We start from the raw sequence: 19,542 nt of genomic DNA, 5'->3' as shown, positions 1-19,542 counted from the left end.
GCTGCCATCACCAGGTGCAGTACGTGGTTACACATAGTTAAGCCAAATTTGATTTAATTGGATCATATATCAGTCTCTCTTTTCCCTTTTTTGGTAGTTCCCTCTACCTGCCCCAGATATCTAGTATCTCTCTTGCTCCCTCACTCTATTTCCCTTATCACAACTAAAAAGGCACTGATAATCAGTCCTTGATACTTCTGCTAATCCTTTATAGCCTCTGCATTGTTCATCTTTTCTTCCCTCAGTGTCAAACCATTTTGGCTCAGAGTTCTCTGCTGTCTAATCTTCCCTAGTTAAAACAAAAGAAAGGGGCTTCCCTGGTGGCGCAGTGGTTGAGAATCTGCCTGCCAATGCAGGGCACACAGGTTCGAGCCCTGGTCTGGGAAGATCCCACATGCCGCGGAGCAACTAGGCCCGTGAGCCACAATTACTGAGCCTGCGCGTCTGGAGCCTGTGCTCCGCAACAAGAGAGGCCGCGATAGTGAGAGGCCCGCGCACCGCGATGAAGAGTGGCCCCCACTTGCCGCAATTAGAGAAAGCCCTCGCACAGAAACGAAGACGCAACACAGCCATAAATAAATAAATAAACCCAAAGTTTAAAAAAAAAAAAAAAGAAAAGAAAAACATCTGATTATCAGTCACCAGACTTCTGAAATTAAATACATGCCCTGATGATGATTTGATTTTCTTTTGAGTAGAAATGAATTTCCTCCTTGGGAGATACCAAGCCTCACTCTTCAGATGTGGTGGGCTTAAGACTGCGTGTCTTTTCCTCACTGGGTTCTCCTAGGACCCCTGGGTACTGAACCAACCTGACCCGCCAGATCAGAAACTTCTTTTTTTCTGTCACAAGATTCTCAGGTGATTATTTGTTTTCCAACATATTTACTGTTCATTCAACAAATATTTTTGAACATCTTCTGTACCAGGAATTGACTTGTTCCAGACAATAGGCATAAGCAGTATACAAGACAGACAAGTTCCTTGCTCCAGTTTATTTTAAAGGTGGTGGAAAGACAAAAAACAATGAACAAAAAACCAAGGTAATAACAGATAGCAATAAATATGATAAGGAAAAACCCAGGACAATGCTATAGGAGAAGTGAGGATCAGGAAAGTTACTTTAAGTGGTTCAAATAGACTGTTCTGAAAGGTGACTTTTAAGCCAAGATCTAAAGGTCTCTCACAACTCTCTCAGCCTAGAACTCTGCTAACAGCAGCAATCTAGGTGAAAAACAATGGTGGCTTTGCTTGAAGTTGTAGCTGTGGAGACAGAAGTGGAAAAAAACATGTGACATATTTTAGAAGCAAAGCCAAAAGGACTTGTTCACAGATTGGCTGTAAGGAGATAAGGACAAAAGATGCCCTAAGGGATGACCTCTGTGTTAATTTCAGTTAGTATTTAATAATTTCTGTTGTTGTTGTTCCATACCTATTTTTTCTGAAGAGCTGAACATGGCCCTATGCCACCTATATTTCTAGGTCTGAAAAAAAAAAGGTTCTTGGTTAATATTTTCATAATCGTTTGTTTTGAGATCCACATTGTGAACTGTTCTCATATGACAAATCTTGAACACCCATAATAATAATAATAACCAATTAATGAAACAAAATAAACCAATTAAAAATTACTAAATAAAACAATTGCTGACTATGGCCTTTAAATATATGTGTAGGCTAAACAAAAGTGCCTGTCTATGTTAATACTATTTCTGGCATCATCTTTTGCAAAGAGCTGAGACTAAAAAGTGAAACAAGCATATATTCTGTCATGATTTTTTTAAAAATATTATACAATTACTGTTCCTAACTTATTTTTCTCTCCAATATTTTTAATACTTATAGTCAAACTGCTGAAGAAGAGATGATCATGAATTTGGCACCCAGCAATCACTGTGATTTCAAGATCCACATGGCTGACCCTTGTCACCTAGTCTGAGTTCCTTGACCTTCTCTCTTCTGATGGTTCCGTCCTCTGCCCTACCTCAGCTCTACATCCCTATGGTTGTAACCTAGTTCTAATCATTACCAATAATTGTACCCCTCCATAACTCTCAATTTCTTTGATCCTCTCTCTCTCTCTGGAACTCCTCTAGCAAAACCCCAATCCTGGTTAAAACGCTCTTCCTACTCCTCACCTGTACCAAGGTGACAGATAAAGCAGGAGAAAAACACACCAACTGACCAGCCATATTTAATATTTATCACCACTAACATCAAAGAGTGCTGCCTACTAATCCCACTGCATTTCCCTAGTCCAGTCACTCTCCCACAATCTTACTATTTTACTTCTTCTTTTCCCTCAGACCTTTAATATTTCTTATCTATCACTCTCAGATGAAGACCCTACCTTAATATTTCACTGACAATATAGAAGCAATCATAAAAGGATATCTAAGCTCCCACTGCTACATCTACCAACCGACCTAAATTTGTACTCTATATATACTCTATCTTCTCTCTTGTTTTTATAGATAAACTGTCCAGGCTCTTATCTAAGGCCAGTCCCACTGCCTGTGACCAAATCCCATCCATGCTCATTTATACAAGATCACTTCAATAATTGGGCCCTTTTTCTACAGGATCATGCCCATCAGCATATAGACTGTAACATACCTCCCAAATTAAAAACAAACATTCCTTTGACTTCATATCCCCCTCCAGACACTTCGCATCCCCCTCCCAACAATTTCTTGGCTCCTCTTTAGAGCAGAATTCCTTGAAAGAACTGTTTTTGGTACCCCAAGTTCCCTTCCTCTTATTCTCTTATACCTTCTCCAGTTTGGCTTTTGTTCCCAGCACTTACTCCACCCAAACTGACCTTGTCAGCAATTGCCTGCATGGTGCCAAATCCAGCTGTCAATTCTTTTTTTTTTAATTTTAAAATATTTTACTAATTACATACAGTATATTATTACATTTTATAAATTACATATAGAACTGTACATCATTCTGATGTACAGTTCTGTGAGCTTTGATAAATGCAGAGTAAATGTAGAGTTGTACAACCACCACCATAATCAAGATACAGAGCCAGCTGTCAATTCTTAGCCCTCATCTTACGACACCTATGAGAAGCAGCATCTGACAACAGATCACTCCTTTATCCTAAAACACTTTTCTCACTTGGTCGTGGGGACATTATTTTCTCTTGGTCTCCCTTTATCTCTCTGACTCTCCCACCTCATTCTCCTTTGCTAGTTCCTCCTCATCTTTCCTACCTTTAAATGTGGGAGTGCCCCCAGGACTTAAGTTCTTTGGACAGCTTCTCTTTCTATATTCACTCCCTAGGTGATTTCATACATTGACAACTCTTGGATTTATATCTCCAATTTGGACCTCTCTCCCCAACTCCAGACTTAAAAATAACTACCTATGTAACAACTCTACTTGGATGGCTAACAGGTATCTCAAATGTGAATGTACAAAGCAGACTCTTAATTTTCTCCCCCAGACCTGCTCTTGCCATGTTTTTATCATTTAATAAACAGCAACTCCATTCTTTTAGTTGCTCAGTCCACAAATTTTGGAGTTAACTTTGACTTCTCTCAGACTCCGCATCTGATCCATCAAACATTTGGCTCTATCTTTAAAACATCATGGACTTACCATCTCCACTGCTTCCACTCTGGTCCAAGTCATCAACATCTCTTTCCTGGACCACTGCAATCTCCTCCTAACTGGGGCTCCTCCTCCCACTCTAATGCCCATATAGTCTATAGTCTATTTTCTGCAAAGGTACCAGAGCTATCTTATTCTTTTTAAGAAGTTCTTGTTGAGATAGTTATAGATTCATACGCAGTTGTAAGAAACAACACAGAGGGATCCCTTGAACACGTTGTCCAGTTCCCCCTGATGGCAACATTTTGCAAAACTATATAGTACATCACAATGAGCATATTGACATTGATATAGTCCACTGATCTTTTTCTGATTTCTCCAGTTTTACTTGTACTCATATTTGTGTATATGTGTGTATAGTATGTTCCATACAATTTTATCACCTTTTAGGTTTGTGTATCCACCACTACAGTGGAGATACTGAACAGTTTCAACACCACAAAGATTCCCCATATTGTCCTTTTATAACCACACTCATCTCCTTCTCTAACCCCTGGCAAACAACTTATCTGCCCTCCATTTCTAAAATTAAGTCATTTAAAAAATGCTATATACATAGGATCATACAATATGTAACCTTAGGGATCATTAAGCATAAATTCCTAAAGATTCGTCCAAGTTGCTGTGTATCGATAGTTCACTTTTAAAATTGTATTCCATGGTATGTATTTTCTGCAGGTTAACCATTCAGATGTTGAAAGACAGTTCTTGACTACTACAAATAAAGTTTCTATTTGTGTACAGGTTCTTGTGTGAACTGGCCAGATTCCATTACTTCTGCTACTCACAATCTTCTAATGGCATCTCATCTCAATCAGAATAAAAGCCAAATGGCTTTACAGTGGTCCACAAGGCCGTACACAATCCCCCCACCCCACTAAGCCTCAACTCATCTCCAACCATTCTCCACTTTGCTCACAGCACTTCAGCAACACTGATCTTCTTGCTCTTCCTCCAACAAACCAGGCATACTCCTGCCTGAGGGCTTTTGCGCTTGATGTTCCTTCTACCTGGAAAACTCTTCCCTGAAACAGCTAAATGACCTGTTCCCTCACTTCTTTAAGATCTCTGCTTAAATATCAATTGCTTAGAGAGGACTTCCCTGTCCACTATATATAAAATATCAACTCCCACAGGCCCCTCCACTACTGCACTAGGCAATCTCTATTTTCTTACCCTGTATTTCCCTCTACATTATTATCTGACATGCTATATATTTATTGATTCATTATCTATATCTTGTCACTAAAATCTAAACTATATTCAATCAGAGACTCTCTTTTGTTCACTACTACATCCTCAACAGAGAATAGATCATGGCCCATGCCAAGTACTAAAAAACAGCAGATATATCTAATTTCAAGGCTAAGTGTAAACTTATTAAAGTCACTTAAGTTAACCTGGAGTCATTCAAGATTATTGAAACACTAACCTCTTACCTTTATATGACAGTAACTTTGTTTATGATGTTTCTTCCTAGATCAGATCTAACTTAAGAAGTTGTTTAAGAACTAAATCGAGGCTTATTGATTAAGAAGTAAATAAATTAAGCTAAGAATAGGAAAGTTAACACTCGACTGAGCTGCCTAACTCTGTATTTTTAAGTTTCTCATATTAAATTGCTGAGATGGCCTGGCTCTTTTTTTCTTCATAACTTGTCTTTTTAAAAATAAAAATACATATACGTACCAGCATGGCTAAAATGAAAAAGAATGACAATACCAAGTGTAGATAAGGATGTGGAGCAACTGATACTCATAATTTGCTAATGGAGTACAAATTGATTCAACCACTTTGGAAAAGTATTTGGTAGTATCTACTAAAACTAAACACACTCATACCACAATGGTGTAGCAATTTCACTCCTAGCTATCTACCCAAGAGAAATAGTGTTTGTGTTAATAAAATAAGATGTACAAAAATGCTCACTGCAGCTTTACTCATAATATCTCCAAACTGATAGAAAATGAGCCAAATGCCCATTATCAGGAGAATACACAAATGAACTGTGGTACAGTTATAAAAGACAATACTACATTAAAGAGCAACTATGATTATGTGCAAAAACATGAATGAATCTCACATGCATTATGTTGCAGCCCCAAAAAATAAAATATAATAATAAAATAAACACGCAAAAAATACTTATAAAATAAGTTATCTCTACCTGGAGATTTTAACATTTAAAGCATCTAAATGCTGTCCCATTTAATGTCAGCCTTTAGTTTCATCTCTGCTGGTCTGAGGAACATTCTCTTTGATGGAGAAGGCTGGAGTAAAGAAAGTCATCTATTTATTCCTGGCATTGCTAAAGCACAGGCTGAGTATGAATATCTGTCTGGGATATTGTGCAGCAGATTACTCAACTGCAAGGGAGTTTAAGAGTCTCATAAGGTCATTTCCTTTTTATGAGCTTATGATTCTAGATAACACTAATTATAACCAAAATATGTACTTGGTGCTCACTGCGTCCAAAGCACTACGCACACAGTATTTACCTTCTAAAAAATAAAAACCATTTTATTTTAGTTGTATATTACGTATATTAACTTTTGTAGTAAATAAGGCATTTTTAAAGGAAATGAGTTGGATGCTAAATCTGTCCTTCTGTTCTGTTCACTGCCTCTTCTATACAATGAAGTGTAAAAGGCAGTGCGTTAAGTAATGATTTTTGCTGAGTTCTTAGGATGCTATGGTTGACCCAGATGTGGGCACATCTGAGTGAGGTAGGTGCTCAGCACACAGAAGTTTGAGAAACTGGTGGTTGATTATTCTGTGTAAAAGTTCCATGGAAACTTACCAACCTTCACTAAGTATGAGATTAGCTAAGCAGCCCCGTCTTTCCTGTCACTGCAACTGATGCCGTCTCGATTTTTTTAAAATGAGATCTGTAGATCCCAAAAGCACAAGGAAAGAAAATAAAGTCTGAAGTCTGAGGGCAGTCCGGAAAAACTTGTTAGGGCCAGAACAGAGAAGAGATTTAATTGGAAGCAGGTTACTGAGGGCAACCTTAAAGTAGAAAGCAGCCAGGTCATTTCTGTGACTATTAGGAGAAATACTTCATAGCTTACTCATAGCACTTCAAAAACAATCTTTCAACAAGACTCTACCGAGAGACTCTGTGGCTCCCATGTGAGTACCCCCATTTCCTTTTCTGGCTCAAAGCAGCCAAACCAGCTCCCAGTCGTAGCCCACCTCCTCTCTATTTATTCTTTGTGGAGTTGCAGCAACAGAGGTACAAGGCAAGGTCAGAGAGGAACCCACTCTGGGCTGGGATGAATGCCACACCAGCCACACCCTTAACATACCCGTTTCTCAGTACCAAAGGTTTTCCAGTCTTCTTTTTGGTTTGTTTGTTTAATAGATTGGGCAGAGGAGGAAATGCTCAAGCTTTTCTAAAAGTTATTGCAAACTCAAAAAAATCTTAAAATAGGAATGACATCATAAACAAGTCTCCCAGGATAATCAGGTTACAGAGCTCTTATCTCTGCTGGTTAACCTAAAAGATTCTTCTACCAGTTATACTGTGGACAAAATCAAATATGACATGAGGTGGCTTGCAGGAAAAACTTATCAGTGCTCAGCCATCAATCAAAATGCTGAATCCATTCCAAGTATATAACGGAGAGACTGAGGGTTTTCTTTCTCTTTCTCTACCAAGGGAAGTATCGCTATGACTCATTCTTCCTCTTGCAAGAATTTTCTTAATACACTGAGTTAGTAAAACTATATACAAAATCCTAAAATAAACTAGGCTAGATCTTAAAGAAATCATGCTGAGATCAAGTTGAGTTTTATGCAGTGAACAAAAGGTGAACGGCAACATCTTTCCTCAGTTTCACCCTTCTGAATTTCCTGGGCTTCAGACCAGGTTTTTTCCTTCATTCTGAAAAACTCTTTTCAACCTTACCAATTTCCCCATCTTCAAATCAATATGTATTTGTATATATTTATTAAGTGCCTATTACATTTAATGTGCTGCCCTGGGGAAGGGAGACATTGGACTGGAGCGGGGTAGGACATAGGGAGAGGAAAGGGACCACGGGAAGGAGAGGAAAAGAATTTCAGAAAATTGCATAAACAGATTGTTGTTCTCTCTGCCCACTTTATAAGTGTTTCTCAAACTGGAATTTAAAAGATTATAAGAATCAAAGACATGGCAAAAATAGGGCACAGAGACTGTAATATTCAACTGTAGATGTAATGTTAAATGCAGATTCAATCTCAACACTTTAAAGTTTTCTTTGGATACACTGTTGTGCTCTCTCAATATGTAAAACTGGTGACCAGCAAAGCGGGGCATATAGTGAAAGTAAATCTGATTCTCCCTCACACCTTCTCTTGCCACCTTCCATCATAAGAGTACAGCCCAGGTGACACACTGAAAAGAACCCTTCACTGGCATGTCTCTTCTCTTCTCCACTCCCTTGTTACATCCACGGGTATGCAGAACCCTACCCTCTAGCAACGTTGTGTATCAATAATTGTGCCACAAAAAAGGATTAAGAAGTACATCACTGTTCAACTGAAAATGTGTTTATATAGAAAAATATACCTCCAAATGAGGAAACTATCCTGGGAGAAATCAACTATTCTCAACAAAACGTGATGAACATGTACATAACTGTTGTTGGCAATACTTGCAGACCTGCTGGTTAACAGTTAATAAGGCATCAAAATATTTTGTGTGAAAGCTGTCCCAGCATTCTAGAGACTTAAAAAAGTTAAGGTTTTGGTAATACATGGGAGAAAGTGCTCTAAGGAATTACCAGAACTATTCTAAACCACCAAAATAAGCCCATAAGATGTAGAAGATGTCAGAGAAAATATATATATTTTTAATATGAAGTTTTCCCAAATCAACGATCATAAAATAAATACTAACATATACACAGAATATAGCTACTATTGTTATTTGTATCGTGTATTGTGTTACCTGTATTCGTAATTTCAAAATAATGCATGATCTTGGCCAAAATGTCAAATAGTACAGTTGATAAATGTAGAAAGTAAAATGTTATTAAAGGACCTCCCTACCCTGTCTCACTCTGCTAGTGTTTTAATCCTTCTAGACCAGATTTTGTTTTGAACCCACAATCTCACTCTAATAAAATTCACTCTTTCTAATAAAATTCTACTTTTCCTCCCTTTTTGGGAGGGTGGGTCTGGATGGATAGTAATGAGGATAAGTTTTAAAAGTTTAATGGGAAAACTTTCAGTCTTAAAAATAAGTGAGGGGACTTCCCTGGTGGCGCAGTGGTTAAGAATCCTCCTACCAATGCAGGGGACACGGGTTTGAGCCCTGGTCCGGGAAGATCCCACATGCCGCGGAGCAACTAAGCCCATAAGCCACAACTACTGAGCCCTCGTTCCACAACTACTGAAGCCCACACGCCTAGAGCCCATGCTCTGCAACAAGAGAAGCCACCGCAAGAGAAGCCCGTGCACCGCAACGAAGAGTAGCCCCCCCCCCGACTCCAACTAGAGAAAGCCTGCACGCAGCAACAAGGACCCAACGCAGCCAAAGAAAAAAATAAAATAAAATAAAATAAGTGAGGACTTCCCTGGTGGCACACTGGTTAAGAATCTGCCTGCTGGGGCTTCCCTGAAAGCGCAGTGGTTGGGAGTCTGCCTGCCAATGCCGGGGATGTGGGTTCGAGCCCTGGTCTGGGAGGATCCCACATGCTGTGGAGCAACTGGGCCCATGTGCCACAACTGCTAAGCCTGCGCTCTGGAACCCACGAGCCACAACTACTGAGCCCGTGTGCCACAACTACTGAAGCCCGTGTGCCTAGAGCCCATGCTCTGCAACAAGAGAGGTCACCACAATGAGAAGCCCGCCCACCGCAGCGAAGAGTAGCTCCCGCTCGCCGCAACTGGAGAGGGCCTGTGCGCAGCAACGAGGACCCAATGCAGCCAAAAACAAACAAATAAATAAATAAATTTATATTAAAAAAAAATAAGTGAAAAGAAAGTTCTCAGTTTTAGCTAGACTATGTAACTCAAGCCCCCTTTCTTTCCTAGAATAAGGAAAAGCTTATTTTTAAACTGCCCGATGAATACTTCTGAGTCTTTCCTGAAGATACAACAAACTGTGACAAGTTGATGTACTTAATAGAATTCAATTATCACTCGAGTAGGAAAAACAAAAACAAACCAAAAAATCCAGAAAGAAATCCAGAATTCTTAGGGAGAAAAAGGCCTAGCACTTAGCTCCTAGCATTGGGGGTCACTAGATCCATGGACTTAAGGGCTCTGTGACTTTGAGCAAGTTACTTCACTTCTCAGTTTTCTGGGCTAGATGAGGAATAACCAAGATATGTCCTAGTTCTGACAGTAGACTTCTCCAGGTCCAGACACGGGAAATCAAACAGCCTTTTCCCCAGTCAGGGTAAATTCTGCCTCAGTCTTTAGGCAGCCACTGTCAACAGATGAGAAGTGGCAAAGGGATGAAGCCTATTCACTTTATTCCCAGGCTCAATGTCCTCAGGTCTCTTGTAGCTCTAATGTCTATGATCTTAAGGAAACACTAATTCAAACTTGCCAACATGAACAATGTATAAGTAGAAAGGAAAGATACCAGAGCTGAATCATGCTAGGTAAGCACAAAAACAGTAAAGTGAAATACTTTAGGAAAGTGACTTGAAAAACCAGAACAGATCAAACAACGAAAAAAAGTAAATAATGAAGTCAAACATGGGCCTATGTTGTTACGTACTAGAGAAAAAGAAGTTAAAGTGGAATGACCATATTAATAAATGCTTTCTTGAAAGTTGCCAAATAAAGCAAATTTCTACAGATCATTTTCTATTTTCCCATAATAAAATTAGAACTGTTTCTATGAAAACATGAATTCCCAATATATCATAAATCATAAGAATGAATGCAAAAGAATTTTAATCACAAAATTAAATGTAAATTTTAGTAATACAGTAAAACTACTGAAGTATAAAGCAGCACATGCACTTCTGTCTTGTTCTTTATTTCATTTTCTTTTTTTAAAATAAATTTAAAAGTATCTAACTACTGTCTCTATTTTAATTAAATATTAAATCCAAGACAATCAAGAGTAGGACAGTACTGGAAGATATTAGGAAAAAGACTTCAGAACAAGGAAAACAGATTGGGAAAATAGATTTGGAATTTAGGAAAGAGGCCTTTGGGAAACAGGCTTCATAAAGGCTTTAGTTTCAGATGGTGATATTCTAAGAAATTTTAGAGGGGTCACTCAACCCCATTAATTCATCCATGTCCATTCCTCAAATCTGGCCCACTTTTCTCTATACCACAAGAAACACTAACGGTTGACAAATGACCCCTATGGTCCTTCCAAATCTAAAAGTCTAAGATCACTCAACTTTTAAAAATAAGTGCCTTGGAAATAACTCTGAAAAGATCCACAAGAACCAGAGACAAACCAGAGAGCTAAAGATACAGGGAGAGTGTTCACCAGATATCCAGTGGTCACTTTTGAGTTTTGTATCATGTGCATTTATTTTATTTTTAATTTAAATAATAACTCAATCATTTGTTGCATTTTGTTGCTGTGTACGAAAAAACAGTAACAAATATTGCCTCTGACTTTATGCATGCCACCCCCAGGTAACAGCAAAAAGTGCTTTGGTGGAAAAGCAAAACAACGAAAAGCATCAGCCATTAGAGAGTCCTATTAAAAGAATTTCAGAACATTAATTAAGGGGAAAAAAAACTAACAATCTATGAGACCAATAGTAAGAATCATTTAAAGAGATATATAATTATATATTCTCCAAAGCTCCACAGCTTGGGCCCAAAGGCCCTATATAATTGAGACTCTGAAACTGGGATGGGGCCAGTTTTGGGGTGTTTTATTCCTTTTCCCGAAGGAAACATCAAGAGAAATAACTTTTCTGAAGTTCTGTGCAGGCCTTCAAAGCCTTCTGTTTCTGGACCCTGCCCCTTCCCAGGAACAGTTCCAGTACCTAGGGAAATTTCTGGAGTCTCATAAAGAAAGGAAGTAAAAAACAATGCTTTACCAAGCCCTTCCTCCTAGGGGCAAGCAAACTCCTTGCCTGGCTAAACTCTTGCCTTCCTGCTCTAATGATCTTGATCACAGTCACCTGACTATGCTTCCTGAAACACTGTTTTTACATTTCATTCCTTTGCTAAGAATTTTTTTCATTTGTTAGGTGCTTGTATTTTGACAGTTTCTCTGGTGATTTTGATAAAACTCCACTTTCCTACTTTCACTAAGAATTACTAGGAATCCTCAGCTCTAATCAGGCTGGTTTCCTCAGGGTCTCACAAATACCCTAAGTTCACTTTTACCTTTTTGCCTCATTTGTTTCCCAATATGGTCTGCACTTCTCTTCAACAATCCTCCCTACCCCAACCCCAAATTTCACTTCTCCATCCTATCCAAACTTGCATACCCTTCAAAGACTAGCTCAAGTCCATCTTCTCCAAAGCCTTTCTTAGCTCCTCCAACCCTACTTGGCCTCTTTTCCACTCTGAAGGTCAACAACACTCAGGATGCACCACACCATTTAGCCCCAATACTTGCCATTGATTCAGGTGTCTGGTGCCCCGCCTGCTATGAATGCATGCCCCCCAATGGACCATGCCTCACTCCTACACGGTGAAGTATTTCATATACAACTTTGGAGAAATAGCACACTTGAGACTTTTAGGGATACCACTCATTTTACCCTAATCAATTTCAGGGGACTAGGGACATACCAAGTTTGCTATAGCAATTATTGAATTAATTTTCAGAGTAACATGGAGAAGCAGTTATGTTTGGAGAGGCACATGCCTAAATTTACATAATGTGTCTTGATGTCTCAAGGGAGAAGTGGGGAATACAGAACCAATCAGAGAGATTTGGAAGGCCCTGAAGTTAGGGTATAAATCTCATCAGATGGAGAATACCTAAGATGAGAGAATGAGTTCCCTCAGTTAATGCCAAAAAGGAGCCATTCTTCAACAAAATGGTAGTGTTCCACCACTTTGACTCAGTGTCCCAACTATAGAGAACCTCACTGTTAATGAAGTACTATGATACCCAGAGTGAACAACAGAAGTGATAACCAACAGATGGGGTACGTGTATGTAACCACATGGCAGCCAGGAGCAAGACCACACAACCCACCATAAATGATCTTGGGAACAAAAAGATGACTATCCTCTTATAGACTAAAGACAGCACTGAAGAGTTTTTGATAGGAAAAAGTTATTTGCTATTATTGAATTGTACACTTAAAAAGGATGAATTTTATGATATGTAAATTATGCCTCAGTAAAATTGTTTAAAAACTTTTTTTGGTGACTTGAGCTGGAGTACTTGCATGTGGTGAAGCATCTGACAGTCCAGTAAGGAGAGGGTATCACAGGTTTTTACTGGAACTTCAAGACAGAAGGCAAAACCTCTGGTGCAAAATTTTTTATCATATTAAGATAGGAGAGTTCCCTATAAATAATAAAAATTACCAAAATATAGCCTTTGAGAAATACATACACACACATAATAAAAACCAAACCGTATAAAACTAGTGAAATAATAACCATACAGCTAATGTGGATAGTTACTGAGAAGGGAGAAATGGAAGGGGGTGGGGCTAAAAAGAAAAATAAATTCATATTTAAGCTGGAGATAGCTGAAAAAAGCAGAACTGATGAAAGAAAGGAAGTCTCAGAAGTCACTGTTATTGGCCAAGAAGCTTGGTTTATTGCCCCCAGTGTCATAAGGTCTGCCTTGGCATAGGTTCTTTTGAACAGGGCTGAGGGACATTTTTCCTTTAATAGCAAAAAAGGAAAATCAAGAAAGCCACCCAGAAAGAAGTAAAGGCAACTTAATTTAATGCAGAGAAGGAGAGGAGGTTACTGAGAGCTTAGTACAAGGACCCAAAACAGAAGTTTAGGGTAATGCTCAAATTAACACTTATGACACCAACTGTAAACTAATATTTTTAAGTGACAGAATAAAACTGTCTACATCTTTCTTACATCTTACAAACAAGTTTCTTTCATTTACCTGAGCTTCTCAGAATAACAAAGAGGCCATATGCCATATTCCAGCATAATGAAGAGAAAAATAAAGGGATCAATTTTTACTTGCATACCTATTATTTGCCAGGTATTTACTTTACCAAATACATCTCCTCATAATAACTGCAAAATACTGCTATCCCCATTTCATAAATGATGAAACTAAGGCTCAGAATAAAGAGCCTGCCCAAGGATATATAACTTCTTTCTCAACAGTAGATGTGAGATTTGAACCTGACCCTAAAATCCATGCTTTTTATACTATATCATACTGCCTCTATAAAATACTTTCTACCATGCTTTTACTTTTATGTTACTACACACCACACATTAACAGAAGCAAGTTACTAACATGACAGTAATTGGCAATTAAAAAGCCGCAGCTGGAGGCAAAAGCAAAGGAAAAACTATAAAGTAACTAAAGCACTAAGTGTGGGACAATTTAATGTAATTACCAAGAGTCCATAAACTGCAACAACCTCAGAAGGCAATTCAGTAGCACAGAATAATACCTGATGCACGCAATGAATTCAAAATTCTATATCCTCCAAATCATCTTGGTTAAATTAAGTTTGAAGAACTTCATTTAAGAAGACCAGGAAAAGCTTTATAATGCATTTTACCAAAAATGACATTTAAAATAGATTTTTAAAAAAGATCTCAATCTTCTTACAGATATTTCACTTTGTAATCTTAGGCAAGGTAGTAAACTACATTTTGTCTCTCTGTTTTTAAAATGAGAATAATAATAGTACCTATCTCATGGGGCTGATACATTAATTCATTAAATGAATACATATAAATCAATTAGAACAGTTTTTGACACAGAGCAAAGGTTCAATAAATTTTAGCCAATAAAGTCATTATCTTCAAAATTCATTTTTAAGGAATACTTCATTATTTCATACTAGGTAAATGAGATATTACCATACTGAGATCCATATAATCCAGACAATTAATTGCAAAGATTGGGTGAGAGCAATGAAGACTAAAAAAGGGAATATAAAAAAATGAGACGACGAATGTACAAAGAAAGCAACAGAAGAGAGGTGTTAAGTCACCACTTTGCCTACACTTCTACCAACATTTACCTCATCATAATCAGTTGCCTAATACATATCTTCTTCATAGGCCGTGAGCTCTTTAAGGACAGGCACTTATTTTTTTATTTTATTTTTTTAGTATTTATTTATTTATTTATTTGGTTGCACCAGGTCTTAGTTGAGGCAGGCGGACTCCTTAGTTGCAGCTCACAGGCTTCTTAGTTGTGGCATGCGAACTCTTAGTTGCGGCATGCATGTAGGATCTAGCTCCCTGACCAGGGATCAAACCCAGGGCCCCTGCATTGGGAGCGTGGAGTCTTATCCATTTTGTTGTGCCACGAGGGAAGTCCCCAGGCACTTATTTTTATATTATCAGCCCAACATAGTGCCTGCAACATAGCAGATACTAAGTATATAACAAAATAATAAGGGGGTGGGACTCGATAATATCTGAGATCAATGATGGGAGTACCTGATTTTACCATATCCTAATAGGACTGGCGGGTAGAGTCTGTAAAGACTTATTATCACTTTTTATTTAATTGATTATCAATGTTCTACTCCTCTATTCTTTCTGAACTAGAAAATAAATTTCAAAAATGTTTAAAAAATAGTTAATTTGCTCTAAAATTAGAAATCTTTCAAATGATGATAAAACAAATTTTGGTAATATTTTTAATATTAAAAATATCTCTGGGACTTCCCTGGTGGCCCAGTGGTTAAGAATCTGCCTGCCAATGCAGGGGACAAGGGTTCGATCCCTGGTCCGGGAAGATCCCATATGCTGCAGAGCGACTAAGCCCGTGCGCCACAACTACTGAGCCCGCGCACCACAGGTATTGAAGCCCGCATGCCTAGAGCCTGGGCTCCACAACAAGAGAAGCCACCGCAACAAGAAGCCCATGCACCACAACGAAGAGTAGCCCCTGCTCGCCGCAACTAGAGGAAGCCCACATGCAGCAACAAAGACCCAATGCAGCCTAAATAAATAAATAAATAAATTTATTTATTTAAAAAATATTTCTCTGATTAGCCTGTTATGCCCAAAAGGTAATCCTAATGGTCAAATGGTCAGGGAGTCATAGCAATAAACAAATACTAAAGAGGCACACCCACTTTTTAGCTGTTAATCTGCCAGATGCAGTGCAGATACAAAAACAATGACATGGTCACTTCCCTCTGACCTCTGGTAAGCATGTTTGGGGATGACCAACCCTAAACCCCCTTCTCTGGGACCCTTACCCCAGGCCCTGTGAAGTACACAACCATAACAATGCCCCTCCCTCACAGATATTCGGTACAGGCAGTACCCCTAGCCCAAGCAAGATAGGTTTTGTTTCTCAGCTTTCCAAATTCCTGGAGAACTGGATTTGATCTAAGTCGAAAGATCATATATCATCCAGTCTAGTCTGAAGGCAGCATCACAGCAAGCCAAAGTCACATTTAAGCTGAAGCTAAGGTGAAGGCAGAAGAGAGAAAGAAAGCAAGAGAGTAGAGAAAGCCAGTCTATAAAGGAAAGAATGGAGCAGGACTGGGGCATTTGCCTCAGGCGCAAGATTTAAGAGGACGCCAAGAAACTCAGTAATCAAGATAGATAATAGTGTTATGCACAGTATTTTAAAAAATCCAAATTACTGTTCTGGAATGAAGAAGAGGCACAGAAAGAAACCGAAGACAGTCCATGCAAAACTGCAGTCAGAGGGAGAAAGGACAGGGACTTTCCAAGTGCCTGCTCTGGGTTCCAGCTGTAGTTCATTTCAAGGAGCACAGCTGCCTTAACAGGGTAAAAACCCACTACAACTCCCAGCCCTGCTGCCATATCTTCTAGTAGCCTAGCTTGAGTGGGTGGTGTTCCCTGAGACCTAAGAACCTTGATTAATAAACTCTATTTGGGAAAATGAGACATGCACATAAAGCTTTTTTTTTTCCTTTTTAAATCAAGGCAATACATATTTAACTGACGAAAGAATGGTACTGACAATTAGTGATACAGAAGTTCAGAGATCACTATGGGTGGTCAGGGAAGGATAGAGTTAGCCAGATAGAAGTGGGGAGGAGCAATATCTAAGCAAAGACATCAAAGTACATGCTAAAAAGGGGTGGAAGGAGGATGGGAAGGGAGCCAGGGAAAAGAGAGGAAGGAAAGTCACGTAAAGGGGAAGGCACGACCTTCACACACCCTGTATCATAGCCAAAGAAGTAAATACAGTTCCCTGGTCTTCTGCCTCCAGCCCTCAGACTACACTGTTCGTTACACCTGAAATATCCTTTTCTACCTTTTTTCATGTTCAAATCCTTTCACATCTTTCAGGGACCAGTTTGAACATTTCTTTGAAGAGGCTCCCCCGGTATCCCATTCAAAAGGAGTTATAAGCCAGAATTCCTATCTGGCAGTGGGAGAAGATAGAAAAGAGGATATGGCAGATGGGAAGGCTAACTAAGAAGCTGAATGCAGTGACAAGGGCTGTCCTCTGGTGGGGAGCAAACTATATCCAGCAGTTCACTTGCAATGTCATCTGATATCTTAGGAGAGTATGAAGTGAGATCATTTGATGAGGAGGAGTAATGGGGCTCCAGAAAAGAGGCAAAGAAAAAGCAGTGGTAGAGGGTGTGCTGATAGCTGACAGAAGGCTTTGCAGAGATAAAAATGTGCAAATCTGTCGAGGTCCATTTCTGTGTATGGTTCTATGATTTTCTCTAAGAAACTGTAGATCTTTGGGACAAATGAGTGGGAAAAAAGGGGGGGGGGCTTGACTTTTCAATAATCATTTATTGATATTTCCCAATCAAATTAAACTTTCTTCCCCACCTCACCATCCCTTCCCACCCCACCCCACCCCCTAATCCCACCCTCAAGCCAAGCAAGCATCCCAGTGGCCATTAAAGACAAAAGAAAGAAAAAAAAGGAACAGTTCTTTAAGAATACTAACTTGGGTTAATAATCGCCCACCATAAACAAAAATAAATCCTGGGGTTATATCAAATCTTGCCATGCTTACTCCAGGGTAAGGGCTGCCTGAAGAAGTCAGACTTATAATGTATACGTTTGTATACATTACAGTGTATCCTCTTTTCACTGGTATGCATATCAAGGAAATATTCCTTAACAACTCCTCATTAAAATGATAACACCACACCCAGGGAACTAAAATATTTTGTTGGTTATACTTTTCCATGTGCAAATCCCCTACTTTACAATTAATAACATCCTGCTCAAAAGGACTGCTATATAATAAGCTAATTACAACAATCTTTCCTACAAGTCTATATACATATTAAATAATACAAACATATCAGACAATTGCTAATGGTTTAAAAGATGAAAAGCTCTAGAAAGTGTTTTAAACACCAGGAGAATACACTTTGAAATAAACACAACTTGCCATCACACTCTCATTCACTCTTGTCCACTCAGGCCTCTTTTCCTCCCAGTTTATCATATTCTCACCCATTTTCTCACATATGCTTCAGGAGTTGTGTTCACATGTGCATATGTGTGGTGATATTAGTGCTTAGATATGCCCAAATATGAAACTGTTTATTTGTAAAGGGTTATCTCCATGTATCAATTACCTTAGTTTGTAAGTTCGTCTTGATGTGTTTGTGTTCCTCCCTTAGTGAGTAGGTATAAGTGTTTGAGCATATGTACCCAAGGGAGTGTATCTCTCTACAGGTCAAAAAGTGTGCACATCTGTGGAGGAACCTACCTTGTAATACGATTCTCAAAGCAAACTATTAAGAGTATAATGGTGAAAGAGGCCCGTCACAAAAGACTATATATGTATGATTCCATTTATATGAAATGTCCAGAACAGGCAAATTCATAGAGACAAAAAGCAGAATGGTTGCCTATGGCTAGGGGTGTTGGGAGGAAGTAGGTAGTGACTACTAATGGTCAAGAGGGTTCTTTTCTTTTCTTTTCTTTTAATTTATTGATATTTATTTATTTGGCCATGCCATGCGGCATGTGGGATCTTAGTTCCCCGACCAGGGATCAAACCCACGCCCCCTACATTGGGAGCTTGGAGTCTTAACCACTGGACTGCCACGGAAGTCCCAGGGGTTTCTTTTTGGTGTGATGAAAATGTTCCAAAATGAACTGTGCTGATGGTTGCACAACTCTGTGAATATACTGAAATCCATTGTCTTGTACGCTTTAAATGGGTGAATTGTATAAGTGAATTATATTCCAATAAAGCTGTTATACATTAAAAAGAGAGAGAGAGAGAATAAGGAAACCAAAGTTGTCCTGCATTTCCATGGAAGGGTAACCTTGTCTTTGAAAATCTTAACTTTGTTCTACTTCAGTTTTAATTAAGCTGTGGATTCAAGATTTCCCACTGCTAAGTCCCCTAGTGGTCTTATCTCCATCTCCAGCTTTATTTATCTTTACTAACAAGGGTGACTCACATACAGAACACAATGTCCACTGGTTACCACAGAAAAGGACATGTACACTATGATTTCAACCATACAAAAATATGTATGTGGATGAACAAAGCCTGGAAGGAAATGCGGAAAAATGAAACAGTTACATTAGAGTAATATGGTTAAGGTGACGTTCTTTTAAAAATGTTATCATTGTATTGTGTTATCAGTCAATAAAATCTGGAAGAAAAAAGAACCAACCTGTCTCCTTAGAAACTGTTCCAAGACAAATTCAGGAACTGCGTCAAAAAGGATTGGACTGGAGTAGTGTAGTAGAAAGATGAAAACTAAAATGCATGGGTTTTATATATATATATATATATATTTACATCTATTTTGACCAAGTCAATAAACAGGAAAATATTAAGCTCTCTATAGCTTGCTCAGGGTGCAACTTCTACTGAAATGAGATCGGCTCCATCAA

The 19,542-nt window shown here is 38.7% G+C and overlaps 1 protein-coding gene across 3 annotated transcripts in view; it reads right to left on the bottom strand.

Moving 5' to 3' along the window:
• Positions 1 to 19,542, bottom strand: part of TMOD3 (tropomodulin 3) — an 88,494-nt gene that overhangs the window by 57,201 nt on the left and 11,751 nt on the right. The window contains exon 2 of one of the 3 annotated variants that reach the window (XM_082387879.1): positions 1,433 to 1,484. The exons of the other annotated variants lie outside the window; for them this stretch is intronic. The gene's annotated coding sequence lies outside the window, so the exon portion shown is untranslated. The remainder of the gene's footprint in view (positions 1 to 1,432; positions 1,485 to 19,542) is intronic. 3 annotated transcript variants of the gene reach the window in all.

Source organism: Balaenoptera borealis (assembly GCF_965194805.1).
Source record: "Balaenoptera borealis genome assembly, chromosome: 3".
Lineage (NCBI taxonomy): Eukaryota > Metazoa > Chordata > Mammalia > Artiodactyla > Balaenopteridae > Balaenoptera > Balaenoptera borealis.
Note: the sequence above shows the minus strand (reverse complement) of the source record. Positions and strands in the feature narration are given on the sequence as shown.